This window comes from Diceros bicornis, unplaced genomic scaffold (genome assembly GCF_020826845.1).
Source record: "Diceros bicornis minor isolate mBicDic1 unplaced genomic scaffold, mDicBic1.mat.cur scaffold_323_ctg1, whole genome shotgun sequence".
NCBI lineage: Eukaryota > Metazoa > Chordata > Mammalia > Perissodactyla > Rhinocerotidae > Diceros > Diceros bicornis.
Window position 1 is genome coordinate 240,406 of NW_026691194.1, and position 22,826 is coordinate 263,231.

General features: G+C 41.2%; 1 long non-coding RNA gene across 1 annotated transcript; it reads right to left on the bottom strand.

Moving 5' to 3' along the window:
- Positions 1 to 21,394: 21,394 nt before the first annotated feature.
- On the bottom strand, positions 21,395 to 22,406 carry LOC131402883 (uncharacterized). Its single transcript, XR_009219042.1, has 3 exons — positions 22,352 to 22,406; positions 22,094 to 22,215; positions 21,395 to 21,456 (listed from the first exon to the last, which is right to left on the bottom strand). It is a non-coding gene; the product is annotated as an uncharacterized LOC131402883 (long non-coding RNA).
- Positions 22,407 to 22,826: the final 420 nt, after the last annotated feature.

A 22,826-nucleotide genomic window follows, 5' to 3' on the forward strand; every position in this document is an offset into this window, starting at 1 on the left:
ATTAATTAGCACCTGACAGAGTTTGTTAATTTGGTAAACACACATATGTTGAAAAGATAAGTTTGCATATCAGAGTATTGTCAGATGCCACTGGAAAAATTCATAATGTTCTCAAATACTACAAAAAATGACCATTTTTTCATAAAAGATGTCATACATAATGGCATCATATACCTCTGTCAGAAAATTTGCAAGAAGAAAATTAACACTTGAGTCATTTTAATTCTAACAATTTGTTTATGCTTACTATTAGGTTAAAAAAATTTTCTAGAAATAAAGTGATGAGTGATATACTTGCTTAATTTTTAATTTTTTTAGGAAAAAACATTTTCACATTTTAAAAAAATATTTATTTTTATTTATTTTATGCTGAATTTATTCCTGGACCCAAAGACTTTTTTCAAGTAACAAACACCAATTCTTTTTAAACGCTTTCCAAAAGTTGAAGAGGAGAGAATACTTCTAAAGTCATCCTATTGGGTTAGCACTACACTGATATCAAAGCCAAATCGATTAAAAGAAAAGAAAACTAGAGGTCAATATCTTTGATGAAGAGTGATACAAAAATCCTCAATAAAATAATAACAAACCAAATTAAGCAGCATATTAAAAGGATTATGCTTCATTTTTCTAAAATAATTTTATTTATTTACTTAATTTTTCCACCCAAAGCCCCAGTTGATAGTTGTATGTCATAGCTGCACATTCTTCTATTTGCTGTATGTGAGACGTGGCCTCAGCATGGCCAGAGAAGCGGTGCATCAGTATGCGCCTGGTATCCAAACCCAGGCCGCCAAAACTGGAGCACGTGCACTTAACCGCTAAGCCATGGAGCCAGCCCATTGTAAGTGGGATTTATTCCTGGAATTCAACATGTTTCAATATATGAAAATGAATCAATGTAATAAACCACATTAACAGGATGAAGGAAAAAAACACAGGATCATCTCAATGGATGCAGAAAAAGTGATTGACAAAAGTAAACATGCTTTAACGTTAAAAACACCAAAAAAACCTCATAGTAAAAGGAAAGTACTTCAACATAATAAAAGTCATATATAGAAATCCACAGAGAACAATGTATTCAAGTGTGAAAGAGTGAAAGTATTTCCTCTAAGATCAGGAACAAAGCAAGAAGATCCACTTTCACCACTTCTATTCAACATGGTATTAGAAGATCTAGCCAAAGCAATTAGGCAAGAAAAAGAAAGAAATAGCATCCAAATTGGAAAGGAAGAAATAACATTGTATTTTTTCACAAATAATATCTTATATGTTGAAACCCTTAAAAATTCCACAAAGAAATTCTTAGAACTAATAAATTCTGCAGAGTAGTGGGACACAAAATAAATATGCAAAAATTAGTTGTTCTTCTATACATTAATAATAAGTAATCTGAAAAAGAAATTTAAAAACTTTACATTTTTATTTACAGTAGCATCAAAAACAGTAAAATACTTAAGAACCAACTTACTCAAGGAGCTAAAAATTCCAATGATTTTTTTGCAAAAATAGAAAAATATATCCTGAAATTCATGTGAACTCTCAAGCGACTCTGAATAGCCAAAACAATCTAGAAAAAGAAGAACAAAGTTAGAGAACTCACACTTTCTGATTTCCAAACATACTACAAAGTAAACAAAACAGTGTGGTACTGGCATAAATACACACAATATACTAATGAAATAGCATAGAAAGCCCTGAAATAAACCTTTGCATATATGGTCAAATGAATTCTGACAAGGGTGCAAAGACCATTCATTGAAGAATGGATAAGTTTTTCTAAATATGGTTCTGGGAAAACTGGATACCCACATGCAAAAGAATGAGGTTGGACTCTTACACTACACCACATACAAAAATTAACTCAAAATGGATCAAAGATCTAAATGTTAGAGTTGAAGCTATAAAATGTTTAGAAGAAAACACAGGGTAAAAGCTGCATGTCATTGGGTCCAAAAGACATTGCCAACAATGATTGCTTTCATCTGACACCAAAGCCTTAAGCAACAAGAACAACAAAATAACAAATTGGACTTCATCAAAATGCAAAAGTTTTCTGTATCACAAGATACTATCAACAGAGTAAAAAGGTCACCCACAGAACAGTTGAAAATATTTGCAAATCACATATCTGATAAGGGATTAACAGCTAGAATATATAAAGAACTCCTACAACCCAACAATTAAAAAAAACACAATTTAAAAATGCAAAAAGGACTTGAATAGACATTTCTCCAAAGAAGATATAAAATGGCCAGTACACACATGAAAAGATGTTCAACATCACTAAGTATCAGGAAAATGCAAAATAAAACCACAATGAGATACCTCTTCACACCCATTAGGATAGTTACTATCACAAAATCAGAAAATGACAAGGATTGGCAAGGATGTTGAGAAACTGGAACCGTTGTGTTCTGATGGTGAGAACATAAAACCGTGGAAAACAGTATGACAGTTCCTTCAAAAATTAAAAATAGAATTACCATATGAGCTAGCAATTCCACTTATGGGTTCTGAAATAATAGAAAATATATTTATTGGTCTCTGCCTCCAATTCTTGGCACAGAGCTACTAAAACCCTTGTACTTTCCTAAACGATAAGGACACTAGGAGCATCTCTTGTTCTAATATTTGTCTTTGACTCCATCCCTGACACAGAGCTCCTAAAACACTTGTAATTTCCTAAGTGATAAGAACACTAGGAGAATCATTTGTTCATTGAGACAACTCTGGGTGGGCTCCTGGATGGCTCCTGGATGGGGGCTGGTAACCAGAAAGACCAAGCCCTGATTAAAAGGTTGAAATTTTTAGCCCTACCCCTTATCCATCACAGGGGGAGAGGGGTTAGAAACTGAGTTAATAATTGATCATGTCTATATGAGGGAGCCTTCATAAAAATTCCAATAGAAGGAAGTTCATAGAGCTTCCAGGTTGGCCATGACAAGGAGTGCTTGGAGAGTGGTGAACCTGGAGATGGCATGAAAGTTCTGTGCCCCTTCTCACATATCTTTCCCTATGCACCACTTCCATCAGGCTGTTCTTGAGTTATATCTTTTTATAATAAACTGGTGATCTAGTAAATGTTTCTCTGAGTTTTGTGGGCCACTCTAGCAGATTAATCAAGCCCAAGGAGGAGGTTGTGGGAACCTCTGGTTTATAGGCAGTCAGTCAGAAGTACAGGTAACAACCTGGGCTTGTAACTGGCACCTGAAGTTGAGGTGAGGTTGGGGTGGGTGTTCAGTCTTATAGGACTGAGCCCTCAACTTGTGGAATCAGATGTATCTCTGGGTTGACAGCATCAAATTGAGTTGAATTATCTGATCATCAGCTGGCATTCCAAGTGTTGCTTGTTGGAGGTGTAAAGAACTCTCCCACATGTGAAAAAATGAATCTCAGAACACCATTTATGAGTATACACCTAAAAGAATTGAAGAGAGAGGTAGAAAGACATATGTACACTCGTGTTGTTAACAGCATTATTCAAAATAACCAAAAGCTGGAAACAAGCCAGGTATCCATCAATAGATGAATTGACAAAAAAAAAAATGTGGTGTATACAGACAGTGGAATACGATTCACCCTTAAAAAGGAAGGAATTCTGACACATGCTATGACATGCATGAACCTTGAGGACTTTATGTTAAGTGAAATAAAGCCAGCCACAAAAGGAAAAATATTGTGATTCCACTAATATAAGGTACTTAGAGTAGTTAAATTTATAGGAACAGAAAGGAGACTGGTGCAAGAGGGAGGGACAACAGGGAGTTGTTGCATAATGGGCACAGAGTTTCAGTGCAAGGTGAAAATAGTTCTGTGGATGGTTAGAGGTTATGGTTACACAATAATGTGAATGTATTGAATGTCACTGAACTGCACACTTAAAAATGGTTAAAATTGTCAATTTTATGTTATGAATATTTTATGACCATTAAAACTATTATTTGCAACAAATGAACAAACACTAGCTACATGCAACAACATCGATGAATATCACAATGATAATGCTGCATAAAAGAAATTATATTGAAAAAGCTATATATTTTATAATTCCATTTGTATAAAATCCAAAAAAGAAACAAAACTGAGATCTGGCTTCCAGTAATGGTTGAGTAGCTTGTTGAACTAACACTCTCACAGATAACAATGATAAAATCTGCATAAAATATTATATATATTTATATAGAATCATGTATCTATATATAATACAGGTACAATAAATGTGTATACGTGTGTATGTATAAATCTCTTCCAAAAGCAAGCAGAACTGAGAGGGAGACTTCCCTTGAATGATGAGAATTGCACCAGGAGATATTTGCAAGCCTGAGTCTTTTTCCTCAAAGCATTCCAAAATCTGTACTTGGCCCAGACAGGGGAAAAACTACAGTCTTACTTGTAATGTTAGAGGATGTATTTTGGGGCTGGAAGAGTAGCTGGAAAGTTAGGGGAGAAATTTTGGAAGGGAGGGAACCATAAAGAGGAAACATCTCAAAATATGTGTGTAACTCTCCCTCACACAGACATCAAATTTGCTGGTCTTTGAACAACACACATGCAGGGTAGGCCCCAGGGGGCCTAGTGTAAAAACAGCAGTTGGAAGATGAAAGAACTGAATGAGTATTTCAGCTATGCCCACTGTAAAGGAGAGAAGATTTGAATTTCAGTCCAGCCAAGTTAACTCCCTGCTAAAAAAATAACAACACTCTTCAAAGGAATACAATAGAATACAGAGTCTCTATAACTATGACTCATGGTTTCCAGTACACAATTTAAAAAATCATGAGATTTGAAGAAATAGGAAAATGTAATCCATATATGACCCAAAGCAGGCACTAGAAACTATCCCAAACGTGTTGCAATTAGCAGACAAGGATAAGAAATCAGCGATTATAAAGATGATCATGGTGGTAAAGAAAAATATTCTCATAATGAATGAACAGATGTTGAAACTCAGCAGAGAAATGGAAATTACAAAAAAGAACGAAATAGGAAGATGAAATAAAAAAATACTTTTGAGTTTACCAGTAGATTAGAAATAGTAGAAGAAACATGAAGATAGATCAATAGAAATTATCCAACCTGAAGAAAAGAATGTAAAAATTTTGAAGGAAAATGAAGAGAGCCTTACCTGTGAGATGATTGAGTCCCCAGCAGAGAGGGGAGAGACAGAAAAATTAAATGAGGCAGAAAGGCATATCAACAAGTAATAGCATAAAACTTTCAAAATTTGGTGGAAAATCTAAAATTTTAGATCGAAGAAAGTCAGCAACCTCACAAAATAAAATACAAAATAAAACCATACATAGGCACATGATAGTCAAGCTGCTAAAATCCAAAGGTAAAAAGAAGAACTTGAAAGCAGTCAAGGAAATACTGGGGAAGACATTACATACAGGGAGAAATAATGTGAATGATGAATGATATATTATCAAAAACAAAAGAGACAAAGCAACAACAAAATGACATCTTTCAAGTGCAGAAAGAAAACCCAAAAGTCAACACAGGATTCTATATTTAGCAGAACTCACTTTCAAAAAGGAAGCAGAAACCACAATAAGATACCGGGCACCTATTAGTTGGCTAAAATAAAAAATAAAATTGCAAATGCCAATAAAATTGCAAATACCAAGTGCTGGTGAGGACTAGAAACAACTAGAACTGGGAATGTAACATGATAGTGGCATTCGGAAAACAGTTTAGCAGGTTCTTATAAAGTTAAACCTACACTTATTATGTGACTCAGATATCCCACTCCTAGGGATTTACTGAAGCAAATTGAAAACTAATGTTTAAACAAAAATCTTTGTGTGAATATTGATAGCCATTTTATTCATAATTGTCAAAAGCTGGAAATAAACTAAATGTCCTTCATCAGGTGAATGGAGAAAGAGACTGTGGTGCACTGGGACATTAGAATACTACTTGGCAGTAAAAAGGATAAACTTTTGATTCACACAACAAGATGGATGAATCTTGAATGCATTTCTCTAAGTGAAGGAGGCAAGATTCAAAAGGCTATGTACTATGATTCCATGTACATGACTTTCTAGAAAAGTCAGAATTAAAGGGATGGAAAATGATCAGTGGTTGCCAAGAGATGGAGTGGGGGAAGGGGTTGACTACAAAGAGACAGTATGAAAGAATTTTGGGGGTGAAAAAAACAGCTCGGTATGGTACTGTGGAGGTGGATACACGACCATAAATTTGTCAAAACCCGTAAAACTGTACATCACAAAGGGTGAATTTTACTCTGCAAATTTTACAAATCAATCAGGATGCTGAGGAACTCAGATGGAATGCAGTGACAAATGAATCTCACTGTATTCCAAGTATGTGACATAACCACGCTGAAGGACTGAGAATGGAAGATCCTAACCTAAGTAACTTTGGAAGACAGTGTTTTGATGGGATACTGTAGAATTAAAGTACTTGACACAAACACTGTACTCTAGGTGGTAAATTTGTTTTCATAAGGGTATGGATTAGTAATTCTGAAACTAGTTGACACATTAGTAAATATTGCAAATATCTGGAGTTAAGTTGCTCACTGTTGGTGAAAGAAGTGACGAATAAACAAAAGGAAAAGGCTAGAATAAATTCTGTGGTGCTGGATTGGGGTTGGAAGTATCAGTATGAATCCATGTGTCTTTTAATATATCTATCCAAATAGAAAGATAGATTGCTAGATAGATTGAAAGATCTATAGATAGGTGTGTATACCTGATTTTATATTCATACATACATTTCCAAGCTCTGCTGAGAGAGTCTAGAAGCAATGACACTCTAGTATCAATGAGCATACCTAGCTCCCTGATCTTGGTTTCTAAATATAATTCTCCAATAAAAAGAAGCAGGTTTTCTTGGAGAAATGACTGATTCTAAGGCTGGAGATGGAAAATACAAGGTGATCCTGGAGCATCTTGTAGTGCCAGAAAGTAAGAAAGTGCTTTAAAAAAACACAGAAAATGATGAGATGTGTCAAAAGGAATCAATCTGAAAGACATCCCAGTGGCTCAAGCTAGAAAACTGTAAGCACCAAAATAAATAACAGTAGCATTGGATTATTACCCAGAAAATAAAATAAATATCCATGAGTCTATACTGATATAAAAAAGATTAAATAAGAAAGGAAGAAAGAAAGAAAAAAAGGGGAAAAAAGAATGAGAGAAAGAGAGAAAGAAAGGAAGAAGGAAGGGGGGGAATCTTCCTCACAGAATTCCAAATAATAAATGTGGTTGGATAGCATGAAATAGAAAATCGCCACTAGAACGATACAGTAATAATTACTGTGGGCAAGTCTGACTGATGAATGTAAAAACTGTGGGTGAAACTTAAAGAAGAAACAGTACCTTTGCAGAGCCTCAAAGCATCTCCCTCCAAATACTTAACTTTTTTCTCTTAAATTCTTTAAAAGACTTATGACTATTTAAAGCAAAAATTATAACACTGTATTATGGGATTTACAACATGGGTAGATGTAAATTTTATGACAACAATAGCACAAAGTACAGACAGAGGTAAATGCAACTGTTCTGTAGCAAGATTTCCATATTTTACATTGAATAAACTGGTGCACTATTAAGTCCAGGTAGACTGTGATATGTTAAAGATGCATATTGTAATCTGGACCAACCACTAAAAACTGCAAATGTGTGTCACTTAAATGCTAATAAAAGAATTAAACAGAATACAAAAAGCGTTTATACAAGAATTTTCGCAGGAGATGACCTGCACATCCCCAGGAGGAAGATGAGCCCACTGCGGGGCATCCGCAGAGCAGAATGCCCTCAGCTGTGCCGAGGAGAAAACGCTGACACACACATGTTGTGTGAGCCTCACCAACCTCGTGCCGAGTGAGGCAAGGTGGACAGAAAACAATACACGTGGGATGATTTCAGCCAAGATGAACCTATGGTGAAAAAACCAGAACAGTGGTTGCTTCAGGGGTAGGAAAAAATTGCCTGGGAAGGAACAGGAAGGAGTTTTCTGGGATTGATGGAAATATCCTATTCTTAAAGGGGTGAAGGTTATATGGGCATGTTTATTTGCCAAAACTATACTGTTCTTATTTCTGCCTTTCAGTGTGCATACATCTTACCCCACCCCCACACACAAAAGACTAAAAGAATAATAAAGTGAGGTGGGAATGAGATGCAGTGTGGATGAAACAAAAATGGCAGATGATTAGTAGTTGTTGAAGCTGGGTGACGGGCCTACTATGCTATTTTGTTTATTTTGTATATTGTTTAAATTGTTCTGTAATAAAACACTTGTGTAAGAAGACAAACTTGATATACAATGTTCACTGGTAAGATACTGGTTATCATTGGGGAGTAAGGAGGGAGAAAGGGATTGTTGGTGCCTGAGTGAAGCTGGTGCTAGTTCTTAGTCACACAAGTGTGTTCACTTTTTAATAATTCTTTGAGGTTTACATAGATGACTTCTGCATATATTTCTGTACATGTTATACATCAATAAACATTTTAAATCCTGCATATATGCACAAAGATACTAACTCATTATCTCAGACTAAGAGCAGTGTTTTGTTTTAAAGTGGAACACGTTTACTCATGACACCATTAGATGAATTATCATACTCCCAAGTATCTAATAATACCCTCACCCTTGTGCAGCACTGTGGATCTTTCCATTTTTGCCACAATTTGGCAAGTGGCATGGCTTAGAGTTTTTATGATGCAATCATTTTCCAGCAAGGCCCACCCCCACGATGATACTCACCAAAACCTCAACACCTAGCACAGTGCCGTGTTCACAGCATGAACTCAAGACTTGTGGGACTGGGTTGAATGAGGAAGAAAACGAGGAGCAATGATGTTCATAACTTATGTCTAGGTGCCATAACGTGACTGAGGAAATTGGTAGCGTTTTTCAATAGATTTGCTATGACTTCTAATTTTTCCTATTTAAAACAATGGGAAATAGGATCTCAGAGTTCTTTCTCAGAGAAAGTCTGACATTTCAGGCACAGGTTACTGACAATTATTAATGGCATATGACTTTCCCGCCTCATCTTAGTGTTAAGTTTTTAATTCCTTACCTTGGAAATGACCTAACTTTGCTTCTTCCAAATCTTGTAGTAATACTGAAGCTCCAGAAAGTCTGGCCACGGATATTCTTCTGTTGTGCGTCCTCCCTGCAAAGAAGTGGAGCTGTGCATCCACCAGTCTGAGAAGCGTGTGGTGCTGTAGTATTTGGAGTCAATGAGAGTAGCTAAATGGAAAAATGACTTCAGAGAGTTATCACCATAACCCCCCACAGCAAAAACTTATTTTGCTTCATTATTTTGTGATTCTGAGGGTATATTTAAAAAGGGATATTAAAACTGGTTCCCAGGAGCCAGCCCTATAGTAGACCAGAAATTGCATATTACATTCCTCGACGAACTTGCCTAACATTGTGGGAAGGACGAACGGGAAGTTTCAGTGCTGTTGCCTGTGTCAATGAGGTCAAGAGGTCCAGACTGGGATAAGGAAGCCCAGTGAACAAGCCTGTGTGCAGCCTCAGAGAAGGGGCGTGCGTGTGGGCCCCTGAAGTGGCTTAGGGGTCACTTACCAGTGCACGTGGTTTTCCTGTCTGTATAATGCAGGAATGGGGCTGCCCGCTGTGATGTTTTCTCCTTTTAATGACATGGCTCAGGGCAGTCCTTCTAAGGCGCCTGACCAAGGTATGGGGACTTCAGGTTGGTGGGGTCCAAAGGGAGGGTCTCTGCAGCGACCCTGACCATGGGGTCCAGAGGGAGGATCATGGCAGCCTAGAAGGATGGAGGGGATCGTAGGACAGATGGCCTTGAAAAGGCAAATTCCAGGATCTTAGGCACCTGGTATTTCCATTTGAGATATGAAAGCAGAAGTTCGGGACCCAGGGGCAGAGGAACAAGGCGGGAGTTGGGGCCCCTAGCTGTGCATGTTGGGAGCTTTTGTCTCTTAACCGCTCCCAGCCGGCAGCCTGCATGGTTGCAGGACTACAACTCAAAGGATGCTCTGGGCACGGGATGATGCCTAGCCCTGGGGGGAGGAGAAGGGCGGTGTGAGCTTGGCTGAGGGCCAAACTGCCGTTGACTTAGGACTCTGGTCCTACACCTGCTCTGTGTGGACTGAGTTCCAGAGGGATGTGATGGGACGAGAGGGACCACGTCATTACGAAGGTGTGGCGGCTGCATGGGCAGCTGCGGGCCTGCAGCGTGCAACTGCTTTTGTCCAAAATTGAAGCTGGACTCGTGCCTCTTCCCCACCGCCTCCCTCCATTGCTTGATTCCTCCTCCTACCTGCATGCCTGTGGGTTTTTCCACAGCCTCCTACCTAGTCCAGGGCCAGGTGCTTCTCTAAACTGCTTATGGGAACTGGTTTGACATCCCAGAAACTTTCCACTTTGCCTGCTGCCCTCTACCTTCTCCAGCCAAAGTACCATCATTTCATCAGCTTTTGGGAGACATTCGCCCTTGTGGTCCCTCTTGCAAGCACAACTTAAGAGCTTTTCAGGGTGGTAACATTGGCTGTTGCTTGCCTTTTTTGCAGATGTGGAAGTTGAGGTATCTGTGAGGTTAATAATTGGTTTCCCAGGGATCCGCTAAGAGCGGAGGATAAAAACCCAATTCCCAGGCAAGTATCTAGTAGGTCGTTTTCACCAACCCATTCCAGTGCAGAGGCCTCCGAAACAGCAACCTTAAGATGAGAATAGCTTAAGCATTTTGCCCTTTAGGTTGATCACCTAATCTCTGCTCAGGCCTGAGTGGCCGACAAGTCTCTTAGGGACATGGGTGGCAACTCAGATCCCTCAGGAAGAGAACAGTGGTCCAGCTTTGGGAGAGAGATGTTCAAGGTAGAGAGCACTTGGGCAGCATTTGAAACCCATCAGCTTTAACATCTCTGCTTTGGATTCCGGCAAGGTTCCCACATAAACATGCCTAGGGATAGTCAGATGTATGGTATTCTTTAAAAATTGATTAGAGTAGTGAAAAGAACAGAGCATAAAATATCCTGCTTATTTGCAAAAGATAAAATGCAAACAAGACCTGCCTGTTAATTTTTTCTGGTCATTCTCTTGCCTGTACCGTACACTTGAATGCAGAAACAAAAAACTTGAATTGCCAAATTCTCTTTTCCTGAGATTAGTAAATTAAGTTAAAAGTCTTATTGAAACCTGTGGAGGAATGGTTAGCAGCTTTCATGATTTATGTCATCCCTAAAAATCTGGGCTTCGATCTACATGAAGAAAAGTCCTTGTTTATATTACACATCTCGATAGGTTATCTTTCCGATTCCTCAATGTGGGATATTATCAAAGCAAGTGAAAAAACCTGGTCACGGAAACTGGACCCTGTCACTCTGTCAAGAATTTGCTTCTTTATGAATTAATGACACACGAATTCTTTAACATTTTTGTAGAGAAAGGATGAGAAACTGTAGTGTCTCTGAATGTGACAAGACAGGGAATTCTCATTAGACCACATCCTTGGGTTCTTCTCTCGTGTTCAATAGGCCCAGGTGATAGTCCGTGTAGTCAGGTGCAGCGCCGCCACCCCAGTCCCCAGTGTTCCATACTACTCTGGCCTGTGCCCTCTTCAGGGTGTTCTGATGACACTCGTCCACAAAGGTTGGAAAAAGACATTGTAACATGACGCTATTCATCATCTTGAAACCGGGATTAATGGAGAGGAAAGTCTCGGGGTCTGCGTGCTCCGATGCACTGCTGTTGGGGTGTGGCCGCAGTGACCACTGTGCTCCCAGCAGTCCCCACAATGGCTGCCTCAGACGTTTGATCTCCTGGCGCAACCACAGCAGCTGTTGACAGAGCTGGGCGCTTGTGCTTCAGTGTCTTCCGTCAGATTTTGTGGCTCTGACCCTCTTCTGTTCGGCCCCTTCCCATTCCTATCTGTTGCATTGGTTGCTTTGTAGTTGTCTCCTAGGAGCCACTGTATGTAACTGTATTTCATTGTCTTTAGGGACCCACGATCTCTAAACGAGTCACTACACAACACCCACTTATCCTGGTGTAGCCCGTGTTCACCATTTCCAGGGGAGATGTGAAGAGCCCTGCTTACTTGGAGCTCCTCTCATTCTCATGCTGCTGGGGCTGTTACGAAGCTGGGCCTCTTGTCTTTGGTCTCATTAACATTATTCTTTTCATCGATTATTTTGAAGTCGGATATGACTTGGTTAATAATGTGGACACTAGCTGTCACAGGCACTTTTATGTATCTTCCCCAACAGCTCTGTGAAGTAGGCCTGTGATCCCCATTTTACAGAGGGGGACACTGAGGCTCAGAGATGTCGAGTAACTTCGTTCACTTCACACAGTTTCTTGGTACATTCTGAGCCTCCACCTGGATCTCCGCCTCTCAGGTGTGTGCAATTAGCTGGTGTTCCACTTTGTCCCTCTCTGCCAGGATTCCCAAAGTCACACGCCCCATCCTGAGTCCATTGTCTGATTGTTGTCAGTCACCCTGCACAAACAGGCCCTGGGTGGGGAGTGGACTAGCAGGGCGTGGTCATCCGGCCTACGCTGGACAGGTTCTAGGTTCATGGCGAGAGCTGGAGCAGTGGAAGATACTGACTGTCACTCGCCAGGAAGGTTTCTTATGTAGAAATACTCCACTGACTTTTTGCAGGTGTCATGTCTTTTTGTCTTCATTGCTCCTCTGGGCTTTCTCCTACAGTCCATGCTGTGCAGTAACATAGAGTACAGAGACTGGTGAACATAATACTGTTGCCCTGCACCAAACGGTCACATCACTCATTTTTCTAATTATGAAAGAATTACATACTTTGTAAAAAAAGTCAAATTATACAGATCTATGTAGAGTAAAGTGAAACCTTCCCCTTCCATCCCCTTCCCTGCAAACTTACTCCCCTACTCAGAAGGAACTGTTGTTAAGAGGTTGCAGCTTATTCTTCTGGACATTTCCAATGAATTTATAAATACATATAAAGTTTTTTTCACATAAATTACATAACTACATCGTTTTGCAATTTGCTGTTTCCCAAAACATATATCATAGAAGTCTCTCCTTATCAGTGCACGTCACTCTAACTTAGCTTTTTAGAAGTTTTGGAGCTACTCCAAAGAACAGGAATACCACGATCTGTTTTGTTCTTCTTTGATAGAGATGGGGTTATTTCCAGTTTCACTATTATACATAATGCTGCAGTAAGATCCTTGTATGGAATTTATTACACTGCTATTCAACTGCTCAATTTGCTTTGTTCCCTTTTAGTCAGAGACTATGATATATTTGTAACAATTTTGTGGGAATTAATTTATAGGGAAATTAATTTTATCACAATAAATACATTTAAGGGGAAACTGGACTTCAAGGTCAACCATCTCAGTATTCTGGAGAAAATTCATGAAACTTAGAAGGTATTATGCTTGCTGCATCACATTCTAACAAGTCACGTTAACAATTTAAATTTGAATGTTTGGGCAGGCCCGGTGGCGCAAGCGGTTAATTACATGGGCTCTGCTGTGGCGGCCCGTGGTTCGCGGCGGCCCGAGGTTCGCAGGTTCGTATCCCGGGCACTCACCGACGCACAGCTTGCCAAGCCATGTTGTGGCAGCATCCCATATAAAGTGGAGGAAGATGGGCATAGATGTTAGCCCACGGCCAGTCTTCCTCAGCAAAAAGAGGAGGATTGTCATATGTTAGCTCAGGGCAGATCTTCCTCACAAAACAAAAATAAAAAGCAAAATAAATAAAGTTGAATGTTTGTATAGCCTCTACAGTCTTTGTTCAGAAGAAGGATGACTTTTTCTTGTCTTGAAAACTTCTAACTCCAGGGGCTCTCATTTGGGCTTCAGAGAGGATAAGATGTTGGTGTTGTATCTGTTTCTCTTCAGCTGTAGGCTGCATCATCTAAAGATCATAGAATTGAACATGTTTCAATCGATATATACGATTTGGGTCAAAAACTCAAAGTAATGAACCCAAGATTGGAATCTGTAACTTTGGTTCTTAATGAAGAATTTCCTTTGATATCCTCAAGTCTCTGTGATTACTAGTAAAAACTCACATATGGATGAAGAGATGTGGTTCTGCTGGCAATGTCTGGCTTGAACATCCATAGTTAAGTCTGCCACATCCCTAGGTAGATTAGACTTGACCTCTCTACGACCTCTGCCCTTGTCTTTGACCTGGGAAAAATAAGAATTTAAAAAAACTGTTGTTACTAACTGTGAATGCTGGAAATGCCCATTAAAGCTTGAGTTTGATTTGGTAAACCAAAGGGAGTACATGCAGAACAAAGTCTTTAATATCTATGAAATTTCAAAAAGTTCTTATTTTTTTAAATGTAACTCTATTTTTGGAACAATGCAAAACGTATATATACGAATGAAATATCCCTCTGTTCATTTCTTAAGTTGTTTCCATTGATTTGATGGATTTATCCTCTAATCAGGATTCCAAGTGTGAAAGAACACCTTGGTCTTTCAAAGGAAAGAAGCCAGTGATATTTGATTTTCTTTTAGCTCGGCATCCTACAGGTTTGAGGAATAAATTATCATGTAATGATACAATGATTCTGAAATCTAATTGTTAATTAGAGGGGTGTAAGGGATGATTGAATGGTGGTTCATCCTCATGGTCAGGGGTATTGTACACATGGACGTGTAAACACAATTCAGGAAGCTGCTTCAGCTCCGTGGCATCCCTGAGAACCACAGTGCAGGAGGATATAGGGGCATAGCCATCTACCTCGATCTCCTGGGTTACATGTAGATCCAGAGGTCTTGACAGTGGCTTCAGAACAGCTAACATTTGTCTATTTCTCCCCTTCCTTCTCTCCAGCTTATCTCAAACAGTCCTGACTATCATGTTTTAAAGTAAGACAAATTATAGTTATTTACATGAGCTTCTTGTTCATTATTGCAGATTAATAATCAGGGATACCATTAAATATCATTTAATCTACCTAATTAAATTTGTTGTACCTTTTAATTGATTAGAACACTAGAGTTAGTTCAGAGTTTGATATGCACCAAGTGTGTTAATCTGCTTGCAACTGCCATGTGCCTCACTCCACTTGTTAGTGTATCTTTGGCCCATCACAAGATTTTAATGACTCAAGTCCTCATAAGCTAAGATAATGCACGGTCTTTTTGATGACCGGGAGGCACATGGGTCCATTTTGGAAATATTCCCATCTGTCTTTGCACCCCATGGGAAGTTTCTGGTCACTAGGTCTCCAGGTGGCTTGCACAAGCCCTAAGTCTGTAATAGCTTGGTGCCTCTCCTTCTACTTGGGGTAGAAACAAAAGAGATCAGAGAGACTTATTAAAGTTTTGGTTGCATGAAGTCTTCTATGAAGACCATCCATGCATATTGTTCTGGATAGCTCTCTGTTCCTAAGACTACTAGTTATTTTAAGGGCTTGTCAGGAACTGTGAAAGCTTTGATGTTTTACGTTACCTGCAAACCAATAAGTTAGCCTACAATGGTCTTGCAGATGCTGGCAAAATCACGAGTCCCATGCGTCAGAGACAAAGGACTTAATGACACAACAATAGCAGGGGCGAGAGTATCAGCATTTGCACCGGTTCACTAAATCTTACTTCCTACAGGGTGATACACAGTGGACCAGGTGACATGCAGAGGGTTGCAAGATCTCAGAGCCTAAGGAACTCAAATCTTTGATAATGGGCAGGATGTCTACTAACCTTTGCCCTGGGGGGGTGTTATTTTTATTATACTGAGCAGTAAGCAAGCCTGCTCTTTGCTCCAGAGGAGGCCACTATTTCTATCTTCCAAGGCCGACAGCTCTAGACACATCCTTGAAAAGAGAGCCTGGTTTTACTGGCTGGCAAAGATAAGCTTGAATGAGACTTTATCGTCATTCAGTTCTTCTGTTTCCTTTATTGGGATTGTGCAAATATGCTCTTTTCTCTGTAAAGTTCACTAACTTTATTCATACATAAGAGATACTTTTCTTTTTATTTATTAAGTTTAAATTTTCTTATCAGAGAAAATGATGAAACTATTATGGGTTCGATGTGAAAGTATGTTTTTCCAGGAAAAATGTGAAAATAGTTCAGTGCTCGCAGAAATTTGCCACAAGGAGCTGATAGCAACTTAAATGATTTTAATTTGAATACTGTTTTGTACAACTTTCTTCCATCTTACATCATCCTCTCTGGTTCCTGTAATTCCCATATGGGAATGGGGCAGTTTCAGGGATTCACTGAACTCATATACAGTATTCAAATGGTTTTGTCTGTTGTGTTTTTTTAATTGAGATAAAGTTGACATACAACATTAAATCAGTTTCAGCGGTATGACATAATGATTCAATGTTTGTATATATGTTGAAATGATCACCACAATAAGTCCAGTTAACATCCGTCCCCATATACAGTTACAAATTTTTTCTCTTGTGATGAGGACATGGCATATTTCAAGGTGCAGAAGAATCATCGATGGTGTCATACATTTCCATATACAGCTTGATGAATTTGGACATAAGCATACACCCTTGAGACTGTCACCACCATCAAGGCCACAAACATATCCATCATCTCCCAAAGTTTTCTCTCACCTCCTTTATTACTATTATTGTCTGGCAAGAACTCTTAATATCTACTCTATTAGCAAATGTAACGCAAGCAGTACAGTCTTGTTAGCTGTAGGCACTATGCCCTATCCTGGATTTCCAGAACTTATTTATCTTGATATCTGAAACTTTGTATCTTTGAACATCACCTCCCCATTTCTCCATCTCCCCAGCCCATGGCAACCACCATTCTAACCTCTGCTTGTGTGAGTTTGACTATTCTAGATTCCACAAATAAGGAAATATTTGCCTTTCTCTGTCTGCCTTATTTCACTTAGCACAATGTCTTCTAGGTGCATTCATGTTGTCAAAAATAGCAGCAATTCCTTCTTTTTTCAATGTTGACGAATATTCCATTTCTTTATCCATTCATCCATCAGTGACGTTTAGGTTACTTCCACATCTTGGCTATTGTGAATTTGCTGCAATGAACATTAGAGGGCAGGTATCTCTTTGAGACGCTGATTTCAATTCCTGTGGGTGTATACCAGAAGTGGGATTGCTGGATCATAGGCTAGTTTTCATTTTTGGAGGAACCTCCATACTGTTTTCCATAATGGCTGTATTAGTTTACATACCCACGAGGTTTCCTTTTCTCCACATCCTCACCACTATTTGTCATCTTTAGTTTTTTTGATAATCGCCATCATAACAGGTGTGAAATGATAGCTCATTGTGGTTTTGATTTGCATTCCCTGATTTGTGATGCTGAAGACATTTTCATACACCTGTTGGCCACCTGTATGTCTTCACTGGATAAATTTTACTCTGGTCCCTTGCCCATTTTTTAAATTGATTTGTCTTTTTGTTTTTGAGCCAAACAATAAAAGAGAACAAAATTTCCAGGCATTATGGGTGCTTCCCAGTTGATGCAGATGGCTTTGTAGTTACAGTGGTACAAAAAGATCATGTTTCATGCTTTTTCTTCAGCTTGTCATAAGACCAGCAGGAGCTGCGGCAGGGCAGATAATCGGGATCTTCTGGGTTTGGAGATTTACAAAATAAATGAGTAGTAAGGAATTTTTTATTTTTCCAAGGAAATTATTTTGATCATAGTCCATGGAATCCAGGATTGATAGGTGTAGGAGAAACTTAAGGTGAGTATGGTTGATCTGGCATTACTACTGATCTTGAGGGACAGGTATCTACTGTATGAATGTTTGAATAAAAATATTAAAGATCAGGAATTTGTGGTGGGTGAATATGTTTTCTGAATTATTTACTTTTGAACATAACCATTTGGATTATGTGAACATCTGGGATATGGGAGTAAGTTGCTAACAGGGGGTGGTTGATAACGTCACTATTGATTTAATCTCTATGAACACCAAGTGGTCAATGGATTAAGCAAATGAGTAGACAGAAAACACAGAAATGGTAAGATTTGGGATTTAGTAATTTACTGGGGACTGACTGTCCTGAGAGGGAGTGCCAGGACTTGTGCGGTTGAGAGTGACAAGGAAAAGAAGAGAATAGAATTGCACTCAAAAAAGGAGGGCGTGTTAACAGGATGGAGGGCGGAAATGATCTGGAGGAGCCTTGAGTTTGATCTTGAGCTTTCTGTTCTTGATGCAAATATGCCTGATGACATCCCAGGAAACAGGTCAGATCTATCCCCAGATGATAGAGGGAGGGTGGAAGTACAAAACAGCCAGGATAATTCTTCTAAAAAGGCAGGCCTCCTTTATCATTTGACCCAGTTTCATGATTTGTTTTTATAGGGTAAGAGGAAAAGAAGAATGATAAGTCACGTCTTCACAGAAGAAGCAGTGTAACTGTGGGAACCAGTCCAAACCAAAGCCAGGTTTAAGCATTTCCATTCTTTTGAGGATGGCCAGTGACATATTCAAGAGGCCAGTTACTAGAATCCCATCCCATCCTGGCAATGACTGGTCTCTGAGAGGACAACTTGGACCAGCCCCACTAGATCTGCTGGCCCGAGAGACCACAAGGACTCCAGGCCTGCAGCAGCGTAGGACAACTCGTAAGTCCTTTCAATCTTGCCAAAACGTTGCAAAAACTTGCACCTAGTCACACAGGTGAATCCCTGCCAGGTGTGCTCGCAGGTGGTCTGCATTCCAGGTCCCATGCTAACTCCTGCTGGACTTCAGATTTGGCAGAGATGATTCCAGGAACTGATCTGTGCATTCCACAGCTCCACTGTGGAGATATCAGGAAGGAGTAAAGGGCAGTGAAGAGCACAGGAGCGAGACTGGTGATAGCACTGATGGCGGACAGACTTGCTAGCGAGGCAGAGAAAGTGAGGGTCTAAGAAGGCCGTCCTGACAGCAGATGAAATGGAACAGGCACCTCAGTGAGGTCTCTTGGCTGCGTCCCTAATGTTTCCTTGCTTTGAGCTCTTGAAACTTTTAAATATATCGATATTTTCTTTTATTAAACTCTGCTTCGAGACAGAAAATATAGACAACAGTTTCTTTCTGAGGTGAGAGGTTGAGTTGCAGGTGAGGAGAGAAAGATCTTCCTTTTTCATGCTGCTCTCTCATTTTCCTTTACTATGTATATTATTTATTTGTACGTTTAAGTCAGCAGCGAATTATCAATGTCACGGGGTGATTCAGTTTTTCCCCTCACAGTCACAGTAAAACCTACTAAAAGTGGATTCTTCTTTTTGTATAATATTCCAATAGATTCCAAAATATTATTTCAAACGCACTTTTATGTCTATGTTCTCAAATTAGATATTTACTTCTAGGTCTCCATTTTTCAGTTCTCTGTTGCATGCTAATTCAGAGTTGCATCTAAGGAAATACCAGATTTCCCTCAGTTTTTTAGATCCATATGTGTTGGAAATTTGATTCATGGAAATGGACATGGCAGTTGGGGAATCGTGCTATTATCAAAAGTGATCTTTTTAGCATCAGTAATGCTGAAAGAACCCACTGTTTGTTGGGATTTAATTGTCTATTTGAGGGATCAAGCTTTCACTGTTGGTAATTCTCTTTCTCCTTGGAGGGAAAGTACAGCCTTCCCAGTCTTTCCATTATCAAATCAGATTCCTGGGTGGCTGTGCCGTGTCAGGAATGGCTTGGGATGCCGGGAACCAGGACTCATTTTCAGCTTCTGGTTGTCCTGAGAAGGCATCCCTGGCAGAGTGCAGCCTGTGTGTCTGGGTGACACTTGCAGCCATCAGAAAGGAGGGGACAATTCACAAGTGTGAAGCGATTCATCTGGTCCTTGTCTTACAGGGTGTTCCCAAGGGATGAGGTTCAAAATGCCACTGGGTATCCCTTTGAAAGCTCCTAGTCATGGGGTGGGTTCTCAGTGCGAGCTCAGAGCAGTGTCTGTTCACCACCAGATAGGAAGCATTGCAGTATTTTAATTGGTAAGGCTGTGTTCATGCATCTCCATGGACCATCAGTTCAGCGGCATTCCCTGCTGGAGCCCCCCACACCCCTGTCATGCTTCATCTTTCAAAGCTTCAAACAGTGTTCACACCCCAACAGGTGGTGGTAATGTAACCACAGCACAGGACTGGGGACAAGAACACAACCACCGAGGGGCGACACAGTTTATGGGCTTGGGCCCAATTGCCACATTTGGACGAGTTGGTAATACCAACACTTAGTGTGTAAACGGGAGGATTGTCCAAGACCATGGACCTCAGAATGACACGGGCTCAGAAGTCACCTTGGACAGCAAGGGACATGTAAGGTCACTCACTGGCCAGGATTATGGTCGCTTATACTGGCAAAGTAGAGCTCACCTGGGGTCCATCAGGACAAGCGAGGGAGGAGGCTTGGGGCCTTGTGGGGAATGTTTGCCCTAAAGGGAATTGCTTAAGGAAGACAGGGGTGCTGAAAATCCTAGTTCACAGTGAACAGTCTTGTTTATGGAATGAGGCCCAGCAGTAGCCTTAAAAGCTGCGTCACAAATCTTTCCGCCTGGATACAAAACAAGCAAGAAAAGGAATTCAGAGTCTTGGACAAGGATCACAGCAGGATTCAAATCCAGGTCAGGGGTGAACACGGAGCCCCTAGAGGGGCCTCAGGGGAGAGGTCCTTCCTGCCTTTAGTCCATTTGCAAATGAGCTTCCTTGGGCCTTGTCCTCTCCAAGTGCACGTTTTGATCTTTTTACATTGTTTTCCCCACTTAGAGCTGATGCAATTCCAGAGATTGAACCAAAAAACTACAAGTTCCTAAAATTTAGTCAAAAGAAATCTCAAAAAGAGAAGCAGAAAACGTTCCCTGTTCCTCAAGAATGTAGAAAGGCAGCCCCTGCCTGTGGCACGACATGGTCCTGGGTAGTGCTGTTTTAAAGACACCCACATTTCAGTGGTTGTTGTTCTGCCTGTGAAAGTACCTTCAACCTTAAAATCCCAAGAGAACTGGCGGGGGGCCATGTCTGCTCCTGGAGGAGCTGAATGATACTGAAATGAACTGGTCTTCGGAATTAGGGGGACTTCGGTCTGTTCCCACTAGCCAGCGAAGGGCTGGCCCTTCTCTCTTCTCCCACATACAATAAGCTGATGACCCAGAAGAGTTCGTGATTCAAGGAGAAATGTGAGATTCAGTGTCTCACTTACATGCCTACAGAAAGCGAGAGAACCACACCACAACTCCCAGGCTGTAAGGGAACAGGACTTTAATATAATATTCAAATATGGCATTTATTGTTTACAACAAATAACTACTATCCCTCCACAATGTGTGAATTGGTCCTGGGGTGTAGACATCAGGGAGCTGGGGTGGGGTCGTCCCCTCTCTCTTGGGTTTAAGGGGACCTCGGAGATCAGCTTACAATTCTCCCCTTCCCGTCAGGAGGTAGGAGCTGGCCCAGTGCAGCCCAAGCCTCCCAGCTATGTCCCCGCTGCTGAGGATGGGGCTGTGATAGGCCACTGGTACGGGAGTTGGTGTTGGGGCCTGGCGACTGAGTAGAAGTGTCGGGTTATCCTGGGGGTCCTCCCTTAGAATCATGGCACCCACCCTGTCCCCCCTGCACTGAGTGCTCCAGATTCTGTGCTCAGTGCTGTCAGCCACCAGTACCCCATTTGTCAATGCCACGCGAGCGATCATTTAGTATCACCTATTTCACAGAGGAGGAAACGGAGTCTCAGGAAGTTGAAGAGAGTCACCCCAGTCACAGGACTGCTCATTAGTGGAGCTGGGATCCCAGGGCCATTTGTCCGACTCCCTAAGGGCACGTTTAACCCGAAGTTTTACTGAACCAATAGGAGTCAGTCACCACAGCACAGACACTCACTCACCCCTGACCTTGATGATGGCGGGTTCTTCTTGGCCTTAAGTATTTTGCTGGCCAACTAGGTCTGGGTGTCCAGCTGGCAGGACAGGTTGTAGCTCCAGGACAGAGAGGCACCTGTGAGCTTAAGAGGAGCCACACCTCAGGTGTCCCCCCACTGCCTGCCCAGCAGCTGGAGTCTGGGTGTCCCAGAGGGCGCCATGCAATAAGGCTTGGGGCTGAGTGGGGGGCCACAGAGACAGGCTCTGTGGACTGGCCAACAGGGAGAGTCCACCCCTGCCCTCACCCAACTCCTGCCCAGCCTCACCTATCATTCTCGTTGAGCAGCTCCATGTCCTGGAACCAGGCCCCAAATCGCTCCTCGGGCTCTACGTTGTAATTCTTTGTGGCCACCTGGAGCAGCAGGATCTCCCTCATGACTGGGTATTCCTGGGACCAGAGGGAAAGAGAGGCTGCAGATAGGGACTGAGTGGGGGATGCTGCATGGACATTGTGGGGGGTTAGGAGTGGGGCAGGGGACCTGTCCTGGGAACTGTCCTTCCCTCCAGTTCAATCCAGGCTCTACCTGTTCTCAGAATGGGAATAATCAGCCTCTCCTCCAGGATATTTTCCTTGATGCCACCATCCCCTCAACCCACCGCCAATTGGATGGGTCTCCCACTTCTCTGTTATCAAACTCTTCCACTCAATGTAAGATACAGGGGGTGGAGCCAGGGACTGTTCTGCCCAGAGGGTCTCTGAATTCCTCCTCCTTCCCCTCCCCTGAACGGGGTGTGGCAGCTGTTCACTTCAGTCCTCTTCTCAGGTTGATCTCATTCCCCTGGAAGGCACAGAGCCAGAGTCCATCAGACAGAGCTCCCTAGACTGACTAGCCCCCTAGGCCCACCCCTTCTCAAGTTGCACTACTGCCAGGTCCCCAGAGGGGGCCGGGCATGCAGAGAAAACAGGACTTGGACCTAGGCCTGGCTCTGGGCTCCAGAGAAGGAGGACATGGGGGAGAGGCTAAGGGACCTGGCAGCACAACCCTCTCTGATGACAGA